The following is a 21824-nucleotide window of genomic DNA, read 5'->3' on the forward strand; positions in this document are numbered from 1 at the left end:
TAAACTCTTACTGGCCTTTGAAAGTCTCACCTGCACTTAACTGGATCCTCCTCATGCCCTATTCTGTTTCAGAAAGGAGGGTCCAAATCCACGGGTCTGTACAAAATGGAAGGTCAGCTACCCACCACATCTATGTTTTCCATCCAAATTTAGAGTTGCAGCTTTATGGGCTGGTGAAGTATCTCAGTTGGTAATGTGTTTGCCTAGCATGCACAATGGGTTTGATCCTCACCACCACATAAAACCTGATGTGGTGGTTTGTACAGGAATCCTGGCATCAGGAAGGTAGAGGCAGAAGAAGCCAGAGTTCAGTGTAATGCCCAGTAAGTTTGGGGGTAGCCTGTACAGACTGCTACCACGGCCTTTCACCGTGGCTGGCCTTGCTACACAAGGCTAGAATTAAGAATTATGCCAAGGGGAAAAGGCACATGACTCCCAGATCAAATGAGACCAGAGAGACAGAGACAGACAGTGCTAGACACAGCAAGATGTGAGAACAGGACATGAATTCTGTGTTAACAGGAGACATCGAAGAGACAGATGACAACATCACCTGGCACACATTGATTCTGTGCAAGACAGAGCCTGGAGATGCTGAGCTTTGAATTTAAGATCACCAGGTGTATGACAATTATGTATCTCTCTATATTCCCCGACAAAATCCAGCACCAGCTCACTCTTCCAGCACAACAGAGCTGTGTTGTATTCCAACACAGCAGAGTTAGCAGGACAAGTAGAATATTTTTAGTGTGTGTGTGTGTGTGTGTGTGTGTGTGTGTGTGTGTGTGTGTGTGTGAATGTGTATGTGTATGTTCTCGTGCCACTCCTGGAGAGTAAAGGTCAGAGGACATACTTTTGAGAGTCCAAGGTACTAATCCCGAGTTTGGATACACCGCAAGAAGAAAGCAGAGGACTGGCATGTCCTCTTCACCATACCTCCACAATGGGGAGTCTCTGAACTGCTCTAGGTCTTTATAAGAAGTGCAGTAGGTTATTGTGAGCCACAGTCATCTGACTGTGCGACGGAGTTCAAGAGCCCACTGCTGCTGTCTCACTGTAGTTTGGCACCCTGTATCCAGCCTCCTTGCTTCCTTCCATCCATCCTACCATCCGGAAACCTCTATTCTACTGTCGTCTTTAAAGGCAATCTTTAGCTCCCACAGATAAGTGAGAGCTTGGGGGCTGTCCTGTTGAATAACCTCCCCAACCCCCTACCCCCTCCGTGTGTGTGTGTGTGTGTGTGTGTGTGTGTGTGTGTGTGTGTGTGTGTGTGTGTTTCTGCTCCAGCTGCACCCCTGCTGCAAAGCTAGGACATAGTAGAAAGAAAGCCATCAAGGCAGGTGAACCTTTAGACTCAGTGAGAAGCCAACCATCTCACAGTGGGTGGCACCAAAAGTTTCCTTTCTCATTCAACCACGTGGATAATTACATGGATGTATTTCCATGTGCAGATTTCCATCACTGACAAGCTACCTGAAATCAACTTAAAGGAGACAATATTTATGTGGGCTCGTTAGTTAAGGGCATGGGGAGCTGGGCCTATTGCTTCTGCCTTCCACATTCTGGTGGAACCCACAGTGGAAGAAAAGCTGCTCCCTTCATGCTGGACAGGAAGCAGCAAGTGACAGAAAGGAAAGGAGTCCAGGACAACATCCCCTTCAGATCTCTTCAGAGGCACCCTACCAATTGTACACACTTATCTGTCTATACACAAATGGTATGGCCTATAGCTCAGGCTTTTTGCAAGCCAGCTCTTACATCTTAAATTAACCCATTTCCACCAATCTATATTTTGTCACGTGTTTCATGGCTTTACCAGTCTGCAGGCATCTTGCTCCTTCAGCGGCGGGCTGGCATCTGCTTGGATTTCCCGCCTGCCTCTAAGCTGCCCTGCCAAAGGTCAATGCAGCTTTATTTATCAACCAATCAGAGCAACACATATTCACAGCATACAGAAAGACATCCCACAGCAACAGCCTGGCAAGGACCCAACTCTTGTCTACTCAGCTATAAACTCAACAGTATAACCTATTGATGCTGCTCGCACCCACCTGATCCAATCTTCTCTCTATTGAGCCACAGGCTAAAAGCCAAGCCATCAACACTTGAGAGTTATAGGTGGAGACAATACATGTTTATTACAATCAATCCACATGAGTCTATTAAATGGGTAACAGAATTTATTAAGATATAAATTGAGGAAATACATTCATGAGTGTAGAATGGAGTAGACAGCAGAAGTTGTCCTCTGATCTGACCAGGAGCCAATTCACCTCGCAGGCAGGAGCAGAGAGAAGGGCATGTGACCTTTCTCCAACTCCTTATAAGAGGTCACATACAACGGCAGGAAGCACCTCCTCCTTTGGGCCGTATAGCCCAAGGTCATGGGCAGAGCAAATACCACTACACATATTTGCATGTTTTTAATGAGGTATGTTTTTGTTGTTGTTGTTTTGTTTGTTTGTTTTTGTTTTTTGTTTTGTTTTTGTTTGTTTTTTTCCTTACAAACTTGATCCACTGTTTCTTGGGAAGCAGGATCCTGGGGGAAGCATTACCCGTATGTCTGACTGTTTGCCGAGTTTGTGCCCAAACCATGTTTATGGTTTCCCTGTCCTGGCATTGAGAAGATTGCTGCTGTTTCCAGAACAGCCTCCTGTTCCTCCTCACATTTCTTCCATGGAGTAGAAGTATTTCTGCCTATGACATTTTGGGACTGTCTATCAAAAAAAAGTCTAACTTCTGAGCAAGGTTAAGCCTTTAATGTGTAGCACGAATTTGGTGGTTCTGCCCTCAGAACATATATTCCCATAAAAAATCATTACCCACAATTATTTGGTTTCAAGTATAATACATACTTGGTGATTACCATTATTCTGGTCAAAGCCTTGCACATGACTTATGTGTGCAGAGAATTGGCTTGGGCAATTGAAAATGAAGACTCATGCCTACCTTTCTCTTTCTCTCCCTCTTTCTTATCTGTTTCTGACATGGGTTCCCCACTTGGTCCCTCAGCAGCTGAGGAACCATTAGTATTCTGAGGCCCAACAAGAAGTGCCCTGCATCCATCCACTGCCTGTCTCAGGTATCCCAGCATACACAGCACACAACTCTTTTAATTTTCTTAGGATTACTGCTTATAAAACAAGAATAATGACAACAGCCATAATGCCTACATACAGTTCTGTAGATGCTAAAGCCTTTTACAGATGTGAAATCCTTTGTCCTAGACACAGAAATGTCATCAATCTTCTCATCTTCCTTGGAGATTTTAGAAATGACACACCATGAGTGTGTGAAATACCATCTTACTGCAGGCCTCTGTGTCCCACGGTTAGTTTCCACAGAAGCCTTTTTCAGACGTGTTCCTTGATATTTTATCTGATGACAAAGCAGTTATAAGGGATGGGGATGAGACATAAGAACATGGTCCATAGTGTTTAGGGGGAGGTTGGGTGTGATAGATGAGATTAAAGAGAGGGGAGACTTGGAGCAGTCTTAATTGGAAACAAAGCCATACAGGAAGGGATCCATGGGACCCTCTTTGGACAGCAACAAGATGGTGCAAATATTATGGGAGTACTCAACAGCTTCGACTGGATTGAAGGCTCACTCCAGGAGATGGAACCCATATCTGACACTGCTGACATAGCAAAGAACCTGAAACTAGATAGGTCATAGGCCCAGTGGAGCTACTACTATTATTCTGCAAAAGGAATATAGCAATGAAACGACTCCTGATGACATATTGCTAAACCATATACAGTGGTTTGAATAAGAGTATCCCCCTAGCTGGGCGGTGGTGGCACACGCCTTTAATCCCAGCACTGGGAAGGCAGAGACAGGTGGATCTCTGTGAGTTCGAGGCCAGCCTGGTCTACAGAGTGAGATCCAGGACAGGCACCAAAACTACGCGGAGAAACCCTGTCTCGAAAAAACAAAAAACAAACAACAACAACAAAAAGAATGCCCTCCCCCCCAGCTCATGGATTTAATGTTTGTTCATCAGGGAATGGTATTACTTGAAAGGATTAGGTGTGGCCTTGTTAGAGCAGGTGTATCACTGGGGGTATGCTTTGAGGTTTCAAAATCAAGCCTGTACTGAACTCAGAGTATCTCTCTTCCTGCTGCCTGTAGATCAGATACAAAACTCTCAGCTACTTCCCCAGCACCATGTCTACCTGTGTACCACCATGCTCCCTGTCATGATGGCGCTGGACTAAACCTCTGAAACTATAAGAAATCTCTAATTTAAAGCTTTCCTTTCTAAGAGTTGCCATGGTCATGATGTCTCTTCACAGCAACAGAATACTGAGTAAGACCCCATAGATCAACACATCGCTCAATCCTCATGCAAGAACCTTTTTTTCTTCAGTATATGGGACTTAACACAAAGACCCCACAACTGGACAACATGCTGAGAGTATGAGATCTTGAACCACGTAGTCCTAAGTGGGATCAGGATCTATGTGGAAGAGGGCATGGACAGATTGTATGAGCCAGAGGTGGTAGATGACTCTAAGGAAGCCATGTCTTCCAGACACAATAGAACTGAATCACATATGAATTACAGAGACTGGCAGCACACACAGGGTCTGCACTGATTCAAGCCTGTCAAAATCCCAGCAATGAGAAGGGGAGGCTCCTACAAAGTCTCACCCTTGGCCAAAAAGTTATTTGCAATTGATACCTACCTGGAAAAGGGAAATCAGCTTCCTCCAGCTGAGTGTCACGAGACGTATCGGCCACAATCCAGGACCAACACAACAGAAACTTCTTGGTTTTCTTTTTCTTTTTGCTTTGTTTTGTTTATTTCTTTGCTTGCTTTGTTTTGACAACTTTTTTGTCTTACTGATTTATTGTTTGTTTTGATTTTTGTTTTTGTTGTCTGAGGGCGAGGGTGAAAGGGTGAAAGAGAGGGGAGCATGTGAGGTTGTTGGGTCGGTAGGGAAGGAGGAAGTATCGGGAGGAGCTGGAGGAGGGCAAAACACGATCAAACTACGTTGTGTGAAAAACGTCTCAATAAGAATAAAAAAAATTAAATAAAATCTGAGAAGGCAAAAGACACCTAAGATTTTTACAAAGTGTCCTAGACCAACATCTCAAGTTAGAGCCAGGATGGTCTGCAGGACTTGTTAGTGATCCTTGAGCCTCATCTCAAGCCTTTTGAGTCAGAATCTCTCCAGTGAGGGAATTCAAAACCCAAATTTCTGACAAGCCTCCCCAAATAATTTGAAATGTACCTCAAACTGAAAAATATCTGGAAGAGACACCCTGTCCTCAGCAGAGACACCCCACCTTCTGCCGAGACACCTCATCCTGAGCAGAGACACCCAGTTCTCAGCAAAAAACACAGTCCTCAGCAGAGGCACCATATCCTCAGCCCCAACATCCCATCCTCGGTTGTTCATATGAAGTGTGAGATTGGAGTGGAGTATTCCACAAATTATCATGGTTTACTGCTTTTATTGCTTTTTAATTCCACATCTTGAAAAGATATGTTCTTTTGAAGTCTATAATGTAATATCTTTATTCTTTATATTCTAATTATAACTAAATACTTCTATACTAAGCCAAGTGATTTCTACATATTACTACATTGTCTCACTAGGTAAATTGAAATGTAAAATTTTTGTGTACACAAATATCCTCAGCATTATGCAATGTGTACTTAAAGTTTAAAAGGTGCCAGTATAACATGTGCATATCTAATCACAGTCCTTTAAGATTTATTAAGAGACCACAGACTTAGACATATATATAATATATAATATATATTATATATATATATATGAAAATATAGCTTCTACAGTGTGTGAGTGGTGGAATAGTGTTCAGCCTTTAAAAGGGAAGCTTCTCCCTTATAACAGCATAGATAAGCCTAATGGATATTGTGCTAAGAGAAATAAGCCAGCCACAGAATGATAAGTACTGCGTGTGTCACTAATGTGCAGAATCTTCAAAAGCTAGGGTCACAGAAAGAGACAATGAAAAAGAAGGTTTACCAGGAGCTGTTGGGTAAGGAAATGAGGAGAGGTGAGACTAATGGTTAAAATGTTCAGTTCTTTTTTTAACGTATAAGCCATACATTGTACGTATACCAATATAATTTATATATTAAACAATAAATACAATGATTTAACATAGAAATGAGAGATTTCAGATTACTAAATCCCCCTCCTCCAGATTTTTTGAATTACTTTTTCTACGTGGATCAATGTGACAAATTCCTACAGAGAAAGTTAGATTTAATGTCTATTGGGTTGACTCTAAGATGTATGAATTGTGGAAAACCAGCACACAGCCTGTAGATAATGCATTATCTCCTAGGACTTTGCTAAGAGGATCAACAGAAGTGTCCTCCCCACATGCCAAGACAGAAACTATGTGGACTGACAGATACGTTAATTGGTTTGATTGCAGTGATCATTTTACTCCACATATGCATATAAAAACATTATGTTCTGGGCCAGGAGAGATGGCTCAGTGGTTAAGGGGGCTTGTTACTCTTCTTGCAGAGGACCAGGGTTCAGTTCCCACAACCCACATGGTGGTTCACAACCATCTGTAAATCCATTTCTGGGGAAATCTGATGCCCTCTTCTTTGCTCCATGGGCACCAGCCATGCACATGTTACACATACGTAATTGCAGGCAAACATACACATACTAGATAGATAGATAGATAGATAGATAGATAGATAGATAGATAGATAGATAGATAAATCTTAAAAACACCATTGTGGGGATGGGGGATTGGTGGTTCAAAACAAGAGTTCTTTGTGCAGCATTGGCTGTCCTAGAACTAGCTTTGTACACCAGGCTGGCCTCAATTCACAGAGATCCAGTTGCCTCTCCTTCCAGAGTGCTGGGATTAAAGGTGTGTGCCACCACAATTTTTAAAAAATAATTTTGCTTCAACGTACCTGCCTCTCAAAAAAAAAAAGGGATTGAATATAAGTATACTTATTATCATCAAGAATATTGTGTATCTTTTAACTATGAATAAAAGAAGAGAAGAAAATTGGGCAGGAAGAAAAGAAGAGAAAGACTTGTCCCTATGGTGTCAAGCTCAGAGATGCTAAAAAGCTAGTAGAGCCAAGCCCCCAAAAGCCTTTACTGTCCAGTGGTCCTGTGGCACATTCTCCCTTGGGCTTTCGAAAACAGGGCATCAGTCTGTCATTTCCAGACAGCTCCAATCTTGGCTCCTGGCATAGTCTGTTGTTTTCTCCCATTCTTCCTGAAGGCAGAGCTCCCAAAACATAGTGACACTAACGATAAGACAGGATTCCAAGCAGATCAGCGCCTCTCCAGCACATCTCTAAGAGCCCAGTCCAGAGAATGCTGCCCTTTCTTCTCTGGCCTATTAGCCATCAACTGTGTCTTCCAGTCAGGAAGGAAGGAAGGTGAGTGCTGCCCTTGCCTGCTAGTTAACAGGAGGTATGACCTTGCCTGATGAAATGTTTTGAAGGCATGGGGCTCCGTCCAGGATGCTAGAATGCTAAAGCCAGATTCTGGGTAAAAGAAAACTGTTACTTGAAAACATGACCAACAACTGACTTGCAAAAGAGCATTTCTTGACGTACTTCCTGAACGCTTGCCTCATGCCTGGCCCGGCAGTGTTCTTTATAAACACTATTATTAGAAATTCTTACCATAGCTTGGTTAGTCAGACTCCAGCATGCCAACATTAGAGACCAAGGAACCAAGGCCGCTGATCTGGGGAGAGCACACTTGTGCTTACAGAGCCCGGAAGGGTAGAACCTGGCACTGAAATGTGCCTCCGTTTGTCACAAGAGGTTACCAGTGCTCCCCAACAGCTCATTACTTCTTCCAAAAATATTTAGCACTGACATCCGCACCACCCCGTATTAGCCCACCGCATTGTGCGCTTGAGGTCCATTTGATCGACTTAACTGCTCATCCACCACGGCCTTTCCATGGCAGCTTCTTTTCCATTCTTCTCTTCTCTGCTATTTTTTTCATCAACTTTTTATTAAGCCCCCTTCATGTGCTACCCTGTCCTGCATTGTCTATCATTTTTTTTTGTCCTTAAGTAGGTTTTTAATCCACCCAGCTCACCAATACACACGTTAATGAAGGTTTCTTCATCTATGAGATATACTTAGAAAAATCCAGATAAAGTGGGTGGGCTGCAGAGACGGCTGAGGGGGTGCAGTACTTCCTGTGCAAGCGAAAGGACCTGAGTTTGGATCACTGTTAAAATCTGGTCATGGTGGAAGGAATTTGAACCCCCGAGCTGGCTGGTGAGAGTGAGGGTCGAGGTGGGATGGATGGGTGACAGGCAGGTCCAGGGAGCTCACCAGGCAGTCAGTCCAACCACAACAGTCAAGCTCCAGGTTCAGGAAAGCACCATGTCCCCAAAAGATACAGTGAAGATGTGACTGAGGAAGACACCAGTGTAGACCTCTGAACTGAGTGGGTGAGCACACCTGTACACACACACACACACACACACACACACACACACACACACACACACACACACACAGATCAGGTGTAACTACTAAATCACTGTTTTGCAAACTGTGTGTCAGGGGTCCCCTTTGGAGATACTAATTTCATTGTTTACAACTAGCATTTTTTTTTTAAGTGAAAGACCACGGAATGAAAAAAAAAAAAAAGTCTACATTTTCAGTAGTAAAATAAGCATTGCTTTAGAGACCTTGGTCTCAGTTGTACATAATAATTTATTTACAATGTGAAATGTATTTCTCACTGTAGGCTCCAGTCAATATAGTTTGGAAACCACTTCCCTGAAGTAACAGCCCTTGAGAGTAGAGGTTATCTCTTCCGTTTTTTTTCTGTCATGCAGAGCTGGGGATAGGGCCCAGGGCCTGGCCTGTGCTAGTCAAATGCTCTACCTTGGAGCTACATACCAGCCCTCAGTTGAGGACATTGCTACAGCCCCACAAAGTGAGTTAGTACCCCTAATTCTGAGAAGTCCATTGCTTGTTGATTCTGAATACCAACTTTGAGAATCGCAAATGATGTTCTGGCATTCTTAATGCGATTGTCTATTCCTCCATTTATCAATGCATTATCGGGCAGTAGGCTGCCTGGATAGAGTAATTCAGTGACTTTTTGTAAAGGGAAAAAAATCGTTCATTAGTAATGCACTCATTTATTCCCTTCCAAAACACTTTTCATCATGTGGACATGGTCTCGGCACCTTGAATGTTAATTATCCACTTCAATGGTACTGGATATTCCTGTGGGGAAAATATATGTGATGGATAAGTCTAGGGGAAAAATTCAGAAATGTACCTTTTCAGTAAGATTTACGCAAGGTCAGTCTTGGAAGGTCATGTGAGCTAGAAGGTCCCACTGAAATCTCAGATTTGGGGTCCTAGTTCATTTTACCTGAAGTTGTGTGAGTTTATACTTCTCAGTGGTTAAATGCTTTGTGGAACTGACTCTCTGAGTTATGCCAATTAATAACATGATGACCTAAAAACAAGGATGTGATATAGAACCTAGAAAGTACCCTCATCTCACATACTGTAGATCCAAGGCATTCATTGCTACACTCACGCAGATGTCTAGTGGAAAGTGGTGTGTGGAAATCAGAATTCAGTGGCTAGAATTGAGAGTAGTAAAATAAAGATGGAAGCCACAGTTCAAAACAGAAGTCAAGCTAGCCAGTGGGACATCGCTAGGCCTCGGTGCTGGGGCAGGATGCTAAAGATTCCATAGAGGACAAAGAGCCACATCTCTTCGGGTTGGTGAGATAACTCCTTGTGCTAGACGGGTTAAAACTGATCCTTGTTTTTCTTGTTTTTGGTCTCGACTTGTCTTAGTACAGAACACAGCCAAGCAGTGTGAATGGGTAAACAGTCCAATGACACAGAGGTGCTCACTTCAAACTATTTGCCTCCCATAGAGACCAGGCATGCTTAGGTTGGTTATTACTCAATGTTTACTTTTTGATTTGCACATCCTATATGTGCATGTGTACAAAATCCCCATGACACTCACCCTGGAAATGACCATGGATCCCCAAATGCTGGACCTGAATCTGTGATCGGAAAGAGAAATCTGGTTTCTGTGTTCTCGTACTTTCATGATTATCTGCCCCATCAGATTTGCGATGCTGAGTATGACCAAATTGGTGACAGGAAGGACCTAGAAAATGCAGCAATTTGGCTCCAAATCATCCGGGAATAAATATTTAAAGCAACCTGCTCAAGCATGAAAATTTAAGGTTGTAAATAGACACCATTTTCTAAAAGTCCTAAAAATGTCATGGCTGATGCTCCCTCCACCTCCTCTTGGGCATTGATTGATATGGGAGGACACTGGAGGTGGTGACCAGAAGGAGCTACAAGGGGTTCTCCTCTCTCTCTTCCCACAGTCCAGGTATTTCATCTTCTTAAGGATGACTCTCCTGCCTAGTCACCTGGCTCACTGTGTTCCAGTGACATGAAGAGCATCTTGTCACTTCAGTCATCTCTGAAACACTGTGTGTATTAACATTGTGTGTATATTTATATTATATAAATGTGTGCGTAGGTATACATATATAGATATGTACACACAAGACTTCTGCAATGAGCATGTTATCATTACAATAAGTTGGACTTGAAGAAAAATATTCTTCCCTTTATTAAAGTCCTACTGACAAGCTTCTCCCCCAGAGTACAGACACTGTCAGCATTTGAAAAAAATACCCCCTCACTTATTTCTATAACAACATGTTCTCTGGTTCTTTACTTGATTCTGTGATCACTGTACACACGAGCTCCCCTCAATTCGCCTTTGATTTCCACCGAAGCTTGTCTCACAGAGTTACACCACATCAGATAAACGGACCCCAACCATCCACTACCTACCGGCCTTGTAGATCCCTTTTAGCCCCCGATAAGATGTCCACCAGGACCTTACATATTTGACAAATTTACTTCATAAAACATTACAAGTATTTAACTCTTTGACATCCAAGGAAAAGCAATCAAGTGACTCCTGACCCCGGCTTATCAAAGGACAGTGCCGTGTTGTCATGCTCCCGGCACTGACCACGTGAGGAAGGCCACAGTTTATAGTCCTTTACAACCGTCTAAGGTTCAGCAGCTACCATGTGTCAACACTAGGAGATGCAGGGCAGCCAGCCTGGTTGGTAGGGTTGGGCATAAGATGAGAAGCAGTGGAGATAAATCCTTATCTAGTTGAAGATCATCGCTTTGGTTTTCAACCATCCTCAAGTTAAGAGGAAGAAACAAAACAGAGAAAAGCCATTTCCTTGTACATTTCCCTGCGTGGCCTTAGTGTTGGGCAGAGGTTGCTTTAAATGTTTGAAGTAGCAGTGAGGTGCCAACTATATGACCTAAACTCCATGTGTCTCTTGAGAAGGTAGTTTCTCCTTATTCTGAAAGCAGCGAGTTGTGAGGGGTTTCTGTTTGACTGTTGTTTGTTTGTTTTTTGACCCATAATGTTTTAAAAGGGAAGGCTTTCACTTTGTTCCAGAAACAAAAGAAAAGCTTAAGTATGTTGTTAGACAAGTTTTGTGAAGAAAGGGTGTATGTGAGTGTGTGTGTGTGTGTGTGTGTGTGTGTGTGTGTGTGTGTGTGTGTGTGTTTGTGTGTGTTACCCACAGGCTCCCTGCTTGCCCTTGCTTTATCTAAATTGCAGGCAATAGCAACACAATATCCCCACATAATTGCTTTCTGTCTGGAGTCAGTGAGTCTGCTCTTAGTGTTGGGAGAAAACAAGTTCCTTTGGTCACTTCGGAATCACCATGTGTGAAGAGTTTTTAGATATTCTGGCTGCTGAGGAAGGATGTCTGGAAGACCTTGAAATTCTATAGTTCTACTCTAATTCTAAAATCTTGATTAGATTTTGATTTTTGTTCTGTTCACACTATCATGAGGGTGAACTCATAAGCAAATTAATTTTGTGCTCCCTTTCTGTTCTTCAATAGAATAACTTCCATTTTCCTTGAGACAATGGAATGTTTTGGGCAAACAATGTGGTACTAGTCTTAGGGAGGGCAGTGGGAAGTTGTGCACCAGGGAAGACAGATTTGAAGATACTCGGGAAACACTTCCACTGTTTAAACATGCATGCATGAATATAACCACACATGTGCAGTGTGTGATTCCTGTCCAACCAGCTTGTCAATATTAACTTCACTTTTCCCAAATTCAAAACCCTTCCTAGCTGACATGGGATTGGATAAAAAAAAATCCCCACCCTCAAAAGTCCCCAGTCCCCCAGGTACACTTGATGAACCAGTGAATTTAGTTGGGATTACCTATGGGAGGATGGGTGAGAGGTTCCCTACAGAAACACAAAAGGTTCAAATACAGCTACATTACCAAAAGCCCACCCAGCATGGATCACAGCTCACCAAATCTGGGACCTTACAGCTCAGTACTTGACTTCTAGACAGCTTAATGAACTGGAGAGTATCTCTTTTAGGCAGTACAGCTGGTCTGGGAGTCTAGCAGTCCTTACTGACTATATAAGCCTGGAAAATGAGGAAGCTAGGGTATCTAGTCAGTTTCAGGGACTTCCTGAAATTTTTTGAGTTGTTTCCTTCCTGAATCTTGAGTAGCCTCCCTTCAGAACATCTTGAATCTTAATAAGCTTCCCTCTATGATGAAACGTTTTTGTCTTAGAAGAAATTACTACCCAGAAGCTCTGGGGCAGAAGGAAGGAAGGAACATTTCAAAACTGGCTCCATAGTTTGAATTGACACTTACATGGTAGTCATCATATGGCAGACACCATTCCAAGCAGTTTACATATATAAAGACATTTGGCCTATCCAAGGTCTTGAAAAGTAGGCACTGGTATTATCAAAGTGTAAATAATTAAACTACTTCCCTGGGTGTGTATGATACACTTAGACTAGAACTCAGGATTTTAGCTCTGAAGTCCACACTAGGACCACATCATGGCAGCTTAAAAAGAAATAGAATCATCCAAAAGGAGCATAGAAGAAGGGTTCTACTTCATTAGCTGCTCATCTCCCACTTCTTCAACTGGCATTTTGAGATGTGCAGAAAGCCCTTGGCAACTGGGCAACTGTTAAGAATACAGACTCAGGGCTGGAGAGAGAGGCCAGCTGTTAAGAACACTGACTGCTCTTCCAGATGACTTGGGTTCGAGTCCCAGCACCCACATGATGCCTAACAAACATCCATAACTCCAGTTCCAGTGGGATTCAACATCTTCTTTCTTGACTGTGTTGGAACTGCAACAACATGATGCAGACATACAGGCAAAAAAAATCCATCCATATAAAATAAAAATAAATAAATCTTGGGGACTAGAAAGATGGTTCAGTGGTTAAGAGAACTGGCTGCTCTTTCAGAGCTTCTAAGTTCAATTCCCAGCAACCATACAGCAGCTCCAAACCATCTATAGTAAGATACAATGCCCTCTTCTGGCATGCAGATATACATACAGACAGAACACTCATATACATAAAATATATAAATAAATACATATTTAGGAAACTTAAAAATAAATCTTTAAAACAATACTGATTCCCAGAACAGGATGATGAGACCCTCTAAGGTCAGCTACGAGCCAATATAAACTTGAGATCCAGAGCCTAAGGTACTTCTGTTTAAACGGATTTCCCCAAAATGGCATTCTCCAGCCATGATTTTGTCCTTCACCACACACCAGCACCTTTCTGGACAAGTATTCCGTCAGAAAAGGATAGAATCCATGACTGCCTCTCAGTTTACTTCCATCATGGTAAAGATGTCAAGGGATTGTAAAATGATCAAAACTTCAGCTCTAAAAACTTATGTAGGCAAGCAACGCTCAACAGAATCATCAGATTGTATTTAAATATTTGTTCATATGTATATATGGATGTATATCAATAAGAATTAAAAAATAAGAGGCCATGAATTTGAGATGGAACAGGTATGGAGACTGTGGGAACCTGGGAGGGCTTGGAGGTAGAAGAGAAAGGGGGGAAGTGATGTAACTATGTTTTAATTAAAAATCTGGAAAAAATGTTTTAAATGTCATCAACAGAGGGAAGTGAGGCCTTTGGCCTAGAAACTGACATACTAAAAAGTGTCTTCTCTATTGCCAAGAGTTGTTCATTGCCTTTTTTTTTTAAATGCAAAACAATGGAAGGAAGTGTCTCACTGACACTCTGCAGGTTCAGTCAAATGAGTAAGAATTAAACATTTGATGTTGCCATCCTTGTATTTCTTGAATGCCAACATGCAGATACCACTGCAAACACACATTTGAGAGTGCTTCCTGTAATTAGTGAGCGCTCTCTCTATACTGATGCCTCCTTCAAAAAACTTACCATTACAAAAAGTTTCCTTTCTTGTAACATAAGCTCTCTTTCTGTGTGTTCAAAGTTCTTGGAAATGAATATTCCCCCATTATGCAGACATTATAATGATAAAAGTAATTAACATTGCTAATTTCATTTATTCATTCAACAAATATTTATAAAGCTGACATTATGGGTTCAATATCTTTTTTCTTTCTTCATTTCATACTGAGAATTGAACGTAAGGCCTCATGCATGGCAGGCCAACACTATACCACTGAGTTACCTCCCTATCCTTTTTTTAAAACTTTTTATTTTGAGATAATGTCTCATTAATCTGTGCAGGTGGGGCTAGAATTTGTTCTGTAGCTCAGGTGGGATTTGAAGTTCTTCTGCCTCAACCTCCCCAGTAGCTAGGATTACAGGCTTGTGTCACCATGATAAGTGAGTCCAAACTCATATAGTACAAGTTTAGAAGATGCCAAAGATCAATGGGTTTCCTAGCAACTAACAAGCTTAAGGAACAGAGTGATTGGATTGATTTCACGATTGGAAATAATAAAATTGTTCTTTTAATAAACATCTTATCTTACCTCTGAACAACAACAGACATGTTTAATCATATAATTTTATTAGTAACTTATAGATACATTCATGTTAGAGAATCAATGAAATCCACAGGGCCAAAATAATCCTAGATTTGATTCCCAGCACTGAAAAAGGGACAGTCTATAATGTAGCTGTCTAGACACCAACATTTCTGCCTTTGAGACAGGTACCCAATTCCTAGCAGGAAATGGAAATTCTTCAACATCTATGTTGTGTGATATTTGCTTCTGTTCTGACAAATAAAGCATGCCTGGAGATCGGAGGGTGGAGTTAGTTCTAGTTAACCATAGAGGTCTGGAGGTCTGTACAAACAGGAGACAGGAAGTGATAAGGCTGGGCAGAGACAGAATCTTGACCCTTTTGGTGGGAAGATTCGGAGAGGTAAGAAGTCTCTGGTGGCTGCTGCTCTGCTTCTCTGATCTTTTAGTTTTTACCCCATACCTGACTCCTGGTTTTGATTGATAAGACCAGTTAGGATCATGCTTCACACCTACAAAGATTCCTCATTTCTGGGTCAAAATTCTACTTTTAAAACATCCAGAACCTTCATGAACCCATGTAACCTTCAGTAGGTTTGTTATTTGAGTAAAAACGAGTGTGTCTCATCGGGAAGTTGAGTACCTGCCACACAAGCACAAAGTCCTAGTTTCAATTCCAACACTCCTGTAAGGAGCCTGGTGTGCTGACACCTATCTGCAGCCCTCAGTCCTACTGTCTGGGGATAGAGACAAGTAGAACTCTGGAAGCTCACTGACTAGCTAGCCTATTTAAACTGGGGAACTCTGGGGTTCAGTGAGATACCTGGTGTCAAAAAAATAGGTGACAAGCAATTGAGGAGGATACCGAGGTCAGCTTTTGGCCTCCATATTCAGGTATCCTCACCTGCACGCACAGGTGGACACACATCTGCAGGGATGCCACACATACACACACATATACACACCAAAAGTAATGTGTGGTCCTCACTGCAGGGTTAGAAGCAGAATCTATGGTGACAAGATCCAGTCACACCGTATCTTCAACATAACCGCCAAGCTGCTCAGATTCCCATTTCCTGTCAAGGACCAGCTAACCGGTTGAATTTTATGTTTCCCTTATGAAGCATTACCGAAAAGATTTAAGGCAAATCTCTCCTAAATTAGAGCACTTCCTGGTTTGTGTTATATCTCAAATTACTCCTTTACACGGTAAATGCAGTTTAAAAAATGTTGGGAAAGTTCAAAAAGTGTAATATAATTTCAAGATCAGTGTATTCATTTACTGTGTTGGAAAGAGTCATTCTTCAAGATCTGAGTTTGTGGATTATAAAATAGAGCAAATAGAGGACAGGGCCAATGATAGGAGCCATGTTGTAGAGTAGCTCAAGCCAAATAAAATAGTCTTCCACAAGCCCTGCAGCCGAGTCAAACGCACTCATGTAACACCCAAGCGGGTGAGCAGATTCTAAGAGAGATGTTGCTATTTCAGATTCCTTGTTTCCTCTGTGTTAAAATCTGGGAACTTTGTTTTGATTTCCTTATTACAACTTGGATGTAAGAAAATATCATTTTATGAAAGGCCATATTTCCCCTACTGGGCAACTATACATGCACTCCATGTATACATAGGAATATGTAGGAACTCTCTGAATATTTTTAGAATGCAAATATCTTCTCATCAAATCTTGCTCATGTCACAGATTATCTACAGCTTGCTTTCTGCTTTCTCCCTCCCCTGCAGTCACCAGAAAACCACAGTTGTCTTTAAAAATCAGGCTCCTCTATAGAGTGGAAAGGAAGGATTCCATGAGTTCTCAGGTAGAAGCCTCTCTCAGTTGGGGTTTCTATCGCTGTGAAGAGACACCATGACCACGACAATTCTTATAAGGAAAACATTTAATTGGAGTGGCTCACTTGTAATTTCAGAAGTTCAGTCCATTCTCATCATTGCAGGCAGCATGGCGGCATGCAATGGTGCTGGCTACGTCTCCAACAGAAGGCAACAGGAAATGGACTTGAGCAAAGCTTAAGCATAGGAAACCTCAAAGCCCTCCCCCCACAGGCAGTGACACACTTCCTCCAACAAGGCCACACCTACTCCACCAAAGCTTCGCCTCCTAATAGTGCCACTCCCTGTGAGATTATGGGGGTCAATTACATTCAAACTACCACAAAGCCGTCATAGAAATCTTATGCTTTTGTCAGGTTTTGGAGAGGCTGATAATGACATTCAGGCCAAAGTATGTTGCCCGTGTCATGAGCTAAATTCAGCTAAGTAACCTGGTGATGCTTGAGTTGCAACAGAACTCTGATACAACATGGGACAAGGCTACCATACTTAGAATGACAGCACAGAAATGGATAGTCCAAATTCTTGATGGTGTCATTTTGATTTGACTGAAGAAACCGATCTCAGAGCTATCGCCTGTCTTCCTGACTGTTCACCATATCGCATAACAATGCCTTGATCATTTAAGAGAAATCAGCCTTCCCAGTGGCTGTCAGACACACCTTCATCAACATTCCCTCCCCAGTTGCACATGTTTCTGTCCTGTGAGGTTTTATTTCTACTTGTTTCTCTTCCACATTTGAATACACATTCCTAGAGAAACCTCAGCTCCCACCACCAAAATTTTTAGGACACTGTGTATATTTAATAAACACATTTTCTCAGAACTTCTCCTAACTTAGTTTGAGCGAAACTGTATTTTAGGTTGTACGTGAGATTGTCGAATATTGAACAAGTATGTCAATCACAAGGATGCCTCCTTGTAGAGGGATGCAAAACACCAGTTAGCTCAAGTCCTGTTGGCCTTCAGCAGAAGCAAGTAAAGTGAGAGACTTGGGATTCACTTTCATCTCGATGCCTGTTCTCACCATTTTCTGCAGTATACTGTCTATTAGTTCTGATGCGTGTTTTGGATTTGATAGAGGCAATTATAAATTCTGTTAATGCAGGCTGTCCGGCAGAGATCTAGAAGAGCAGAACATCTCATAAATTATAGGAGAGTAAGCTGTCAGTCTGAAGCTTTCCCCACTGGGCTGTACTGTCTAGAAGAATGAAAAGAATCATCATTCTTTTATGTGCTTGGAGAGATTATCATTGATAGAACATGAATTCTTAATAAATGCACTATAAAAGCCCAAAGGTGGATTTAGTTTTTTGTCTCTCTTCTGCTGAGCTCCTGTGTCTCAACAAATATGTTTTCCAATGGAAGGTAGATTGAGTTGGATGTTCTTTGATTGTAAAAACATTTGAATCTCCTGTCAGATTCAAATTCTCAATACTACCTATGTAAAAGGAGGAAGCAGGATCCATGTAAATATAAACTCCTCACCTCCCCTGTGCTACCAGGGGACACACACACACACACACACACACACACACACACACACACACACAGAGAGAGAGAGAGAGAGAGAGAGAGAGAGAGAGAGAGAGAGAGAGAGAGAGAGAGTCTACAGCAACAGTTTTCAACCTATAAGTTGCAACCACTTTGGAGCTGAATGGCTCTTTAGGTATGAGTTGCCTAAGACCACCAGAAAACATAGATATTTACATTATGATTCATAAGAGTAGCAAAATTACAGTTATGAAGTAGCAATAGAATAATTTTTATAGTTGAGTATCACCAGAGCATGAGGAACAATATTAAAGGGTCAAAGCATTAGGAAGATTGAGAACCCCTGCCCTACAGCGTCCCTGAAGCAGTATCACAGCAGGGGTTCAAGCAATTGGTTCAGGAGTCCTACCTTTAAACCAATCAACTCGTCCTGGCGGGGAGGAGTTGACTCTCCAGACACACAGAACAAAACAGTTGGTTCAGGAGTCCTACCTTTAAACCAATCAACTCGTCCTGGTGGGGAGGAGTCGACTCTCCAGACACACAGAACAAAACAGGTGGCTGTGGTTGCTGCAGTGGGAATGAAGACAAAACCCACAGAGTCATGCTTGTCTTCAGTGCTGGGTTCATAAACTGTAGGACCCAGTGAGGATGGAAGTGAAGAGTCCCTGCTCCTGAAATTTCAGAATCTCAAACATCAGAGAGAGGATTGAACCAAATATAAGGCCCTCTGGGCATCTTAAAGAAGCTGGCCCTTAATTGTCTCCTGGGATTCTGGTTTAATGTCATAGGAACTAGTGAAGGATAGCTTATCAAGCTTGGAAAATCAATCTCTCTCTCTCTCTCTCTCTCTCTCTCTCTCTCTCTCTCTCTCTCTCTCTTTCTCTCTCTCTCTCTCTCTCTGTATATGTCTGTGTTACTGAGATCAAATCAAAGGCCTGTGTGCTCTACGCATGTGTTCTATCACTGAGATCCACCAGCCACAGCACTAGTACACACTAATCGAGGATCAACTATTTGCTAATTTTTTATGATGCTGTGATATGGGTATTCCCTTTCATACATGAAAAATATATGCTTAAGCAGACAAGAGTCTTCACCCAATATCTACTGATCCAGCAATTTATTCCAAATTCTGGTTTTTTTACTTTTGGTAAAGGATCCTACTTTTTATATTTGAGGAACATCAACTTTATCACTGACTTAGATATTAATTTTAGATTTTCACCTCTTCAATTTTTTTTCCAAATCACTGGCAATTTAAGGAAATGACAGTGCCAAATCAATGGTGGAACTGGAGAGTCATTATATAGAAGTTGATTAGAACCATTATAATAAATGAAAATATTTTTGTATTAAACACTAAGGACAAAAGTATCAATGGTCTCTAACATCAGAACCAGATGTGTTTAATATTATCTAATTATTATAGATTGGACTTATGTTTCAGCTTGGTCAGTTACTTTGTCCAAACTCCAGCTATAGAGAGAGTTCAGAAGTTAAATATCTTCTAAAGGCCTGAGTTTTAAAAGCCTGGTCCTCAAAATGACAGGAGTATGAGACGATGGCACCTTTCGAAACTGGGGTCTAGTGATATGTCTAGTCTAGTTAACTGAGGTAATTTTGGAGACCCAGTCTCTTCCCCTCTTTTCTTTGCTTCCTGGACACGAGATAAGCAATTTTACTCAATTAAATGCTGCCCCACAGACATCACTTCCCCATAGGCCCAAAACACTCGAGGCCAATCAACCATACTAGAGCCTTCATAGGTAGCTGCCAGAGAATCAAACTTTCCCTTGGTAAGTTAACAACCCCAGATACTAGGTTAGAGTGATGGAAAGCTGAGTAACTCAGTCTTAAATGTTTCTGTAAAGTGTCACACTGGCATGACACCAGGCAGCCAAACACATTAAATACTGTATGTAAAAAGCTCGTTGGTGGTAGGCTAGGGTGAGAACTGAATCAGTAAAGTGCTCCACTTACTGTTATAAGGGCTAGTTGAATCTTCCAGAACCTACCTTTTAAAATCCAGCCAGGCTTAGTGGTATAACCCTGTCAAAACAATTCTGAGGAGGTGGAGACAGGCAGATTCCTGGGACAGTCTAGTCTACTTGAAGTATTTCACGTCCAGAGCAAAGTGAGGAGTGTTCCTGAGCAATGACATCTGAGGTTACCCTCCCGTCTCCACACAGATGCACACACCCCAAATACACATGTGCCTGGACATGATGTTCAGTTGCCAAGCCACTGGGATGACCCCCCTCTTCAGTCTACCAGAGTGCCCCACAAGACTTGGCCTCTTTCCCTGGGGACCATCTCTTGCATTTCTTTCTCCCACCTTGATACAGAGAACATTCGTTCTTTGATTTATTCTGCTGGTCTGTCTTTTTCAGTGTTTGTTTTTTCCAAGACAAGGTTTCTCTGGAACCCACTCTGTAGACCAGGCTAGCCTTGAACTCACAGAGATCCACCTGCCTCTGCCTCCTGAGTGCTGGGATTAAAGGTGGGGCCACCTCCACCCAGCTGCCGGTCTGTCTTCAGCAGTCCAAGCACTCGCTATCACTGATGCTTCTGCTAAACTGTCACCATAACTTTAACACCACCGAGGTCATTGGCCTGGGTTTTTACACTCCAGACTACTTTAATCTTCACCTCTTCTAACCATCAGCTACAGTGTCTCCAACAGGAAGGAAATAACAAAAGACTAGATTTTCTGATATCAAACTCACTCCTCACCACAAAGCCACCACACCCCTACCCTGAGCCCTGATCTCCACTTCCTGACTCTCCACACCAACCCCTGGTCCACAGGAACTTTCCCTTAGAAGGTGGGAGGGTTCACAGACAGCTTGGGTCTTAAATGTAAAAATTTTTACCACACTGAACAGCCAACAAGTAAAATAAGCTCCTTTATCTGTTTCATAAAACACATTCCATGTTAGCTTATTTTAATCTCAATTTTCTTTTGTTTCTATAGAAACAAAGAAATCAAATCTTAGCATTTAGTGTTCACACATGTGAATTTCAATTTATAAGATGGTCTTTCTCTATTGTTTTAATGTCTAGCAAATTCAAAAGTGCTGTTGAAGCTAAGTTATTTATCATAAAATCCATAATAAAAAAAATAACTCCAACCCCCCCAAGAAAAGTAACAATAAAGAAAATTGAACTATGTTTTATAATGTTCCTGCAACTACTAAGTGCTATGGACCGGGGCTGACAGTACAATGCAAGATGACATTTTGCCTCAGCAACCTGGTTTTATAAGTTGTATTTTTTTAATGCTAGCTCCTTTATAAAATAATTATTTTGATGTACCTGATGTCTTACTTTCCAAAGCCTCTTAAAATGAGATGGAAATTACTATTGCACCAATCCCAATGAAAATGTGCTTTAGCCAAAAGCCTAGGAAAATGTTTTGAGATGGGCTGCTGTCACTGGGCACAAAAAAAAAAAAAAGAAAAAAAGAAATAAAAAAATCTTTCTTATAAAAGGAATGTGAAAATAAAAAATAAATAAATAAAAATAAACTAAGTGTGTAGAATAAATGGGTAAGAAGCAGTAGCTATCACTTCCCAGACATTTTAAAAGCATGATTCCATTTGGCGCTGCAGAACAAACCTTG

The sequence above is a fragment of the Peromyscus californicus genome, unplaced genomic scaffold (genome assembly GCF_007827085.1).
Source record: "Peromyscus californicus insignis strain IS unplaced genomic scaffold, ASM782708v3 Scaffold_4__1_contigs__length_199733344, whole genome shotgun sequence".
Taxonomy (NCBI): Eukaryota; Metazoa; Chordata; class Mammalia; order Rodentia; family Cricetidae; genus Peromyscus; species Peromyscus californicus.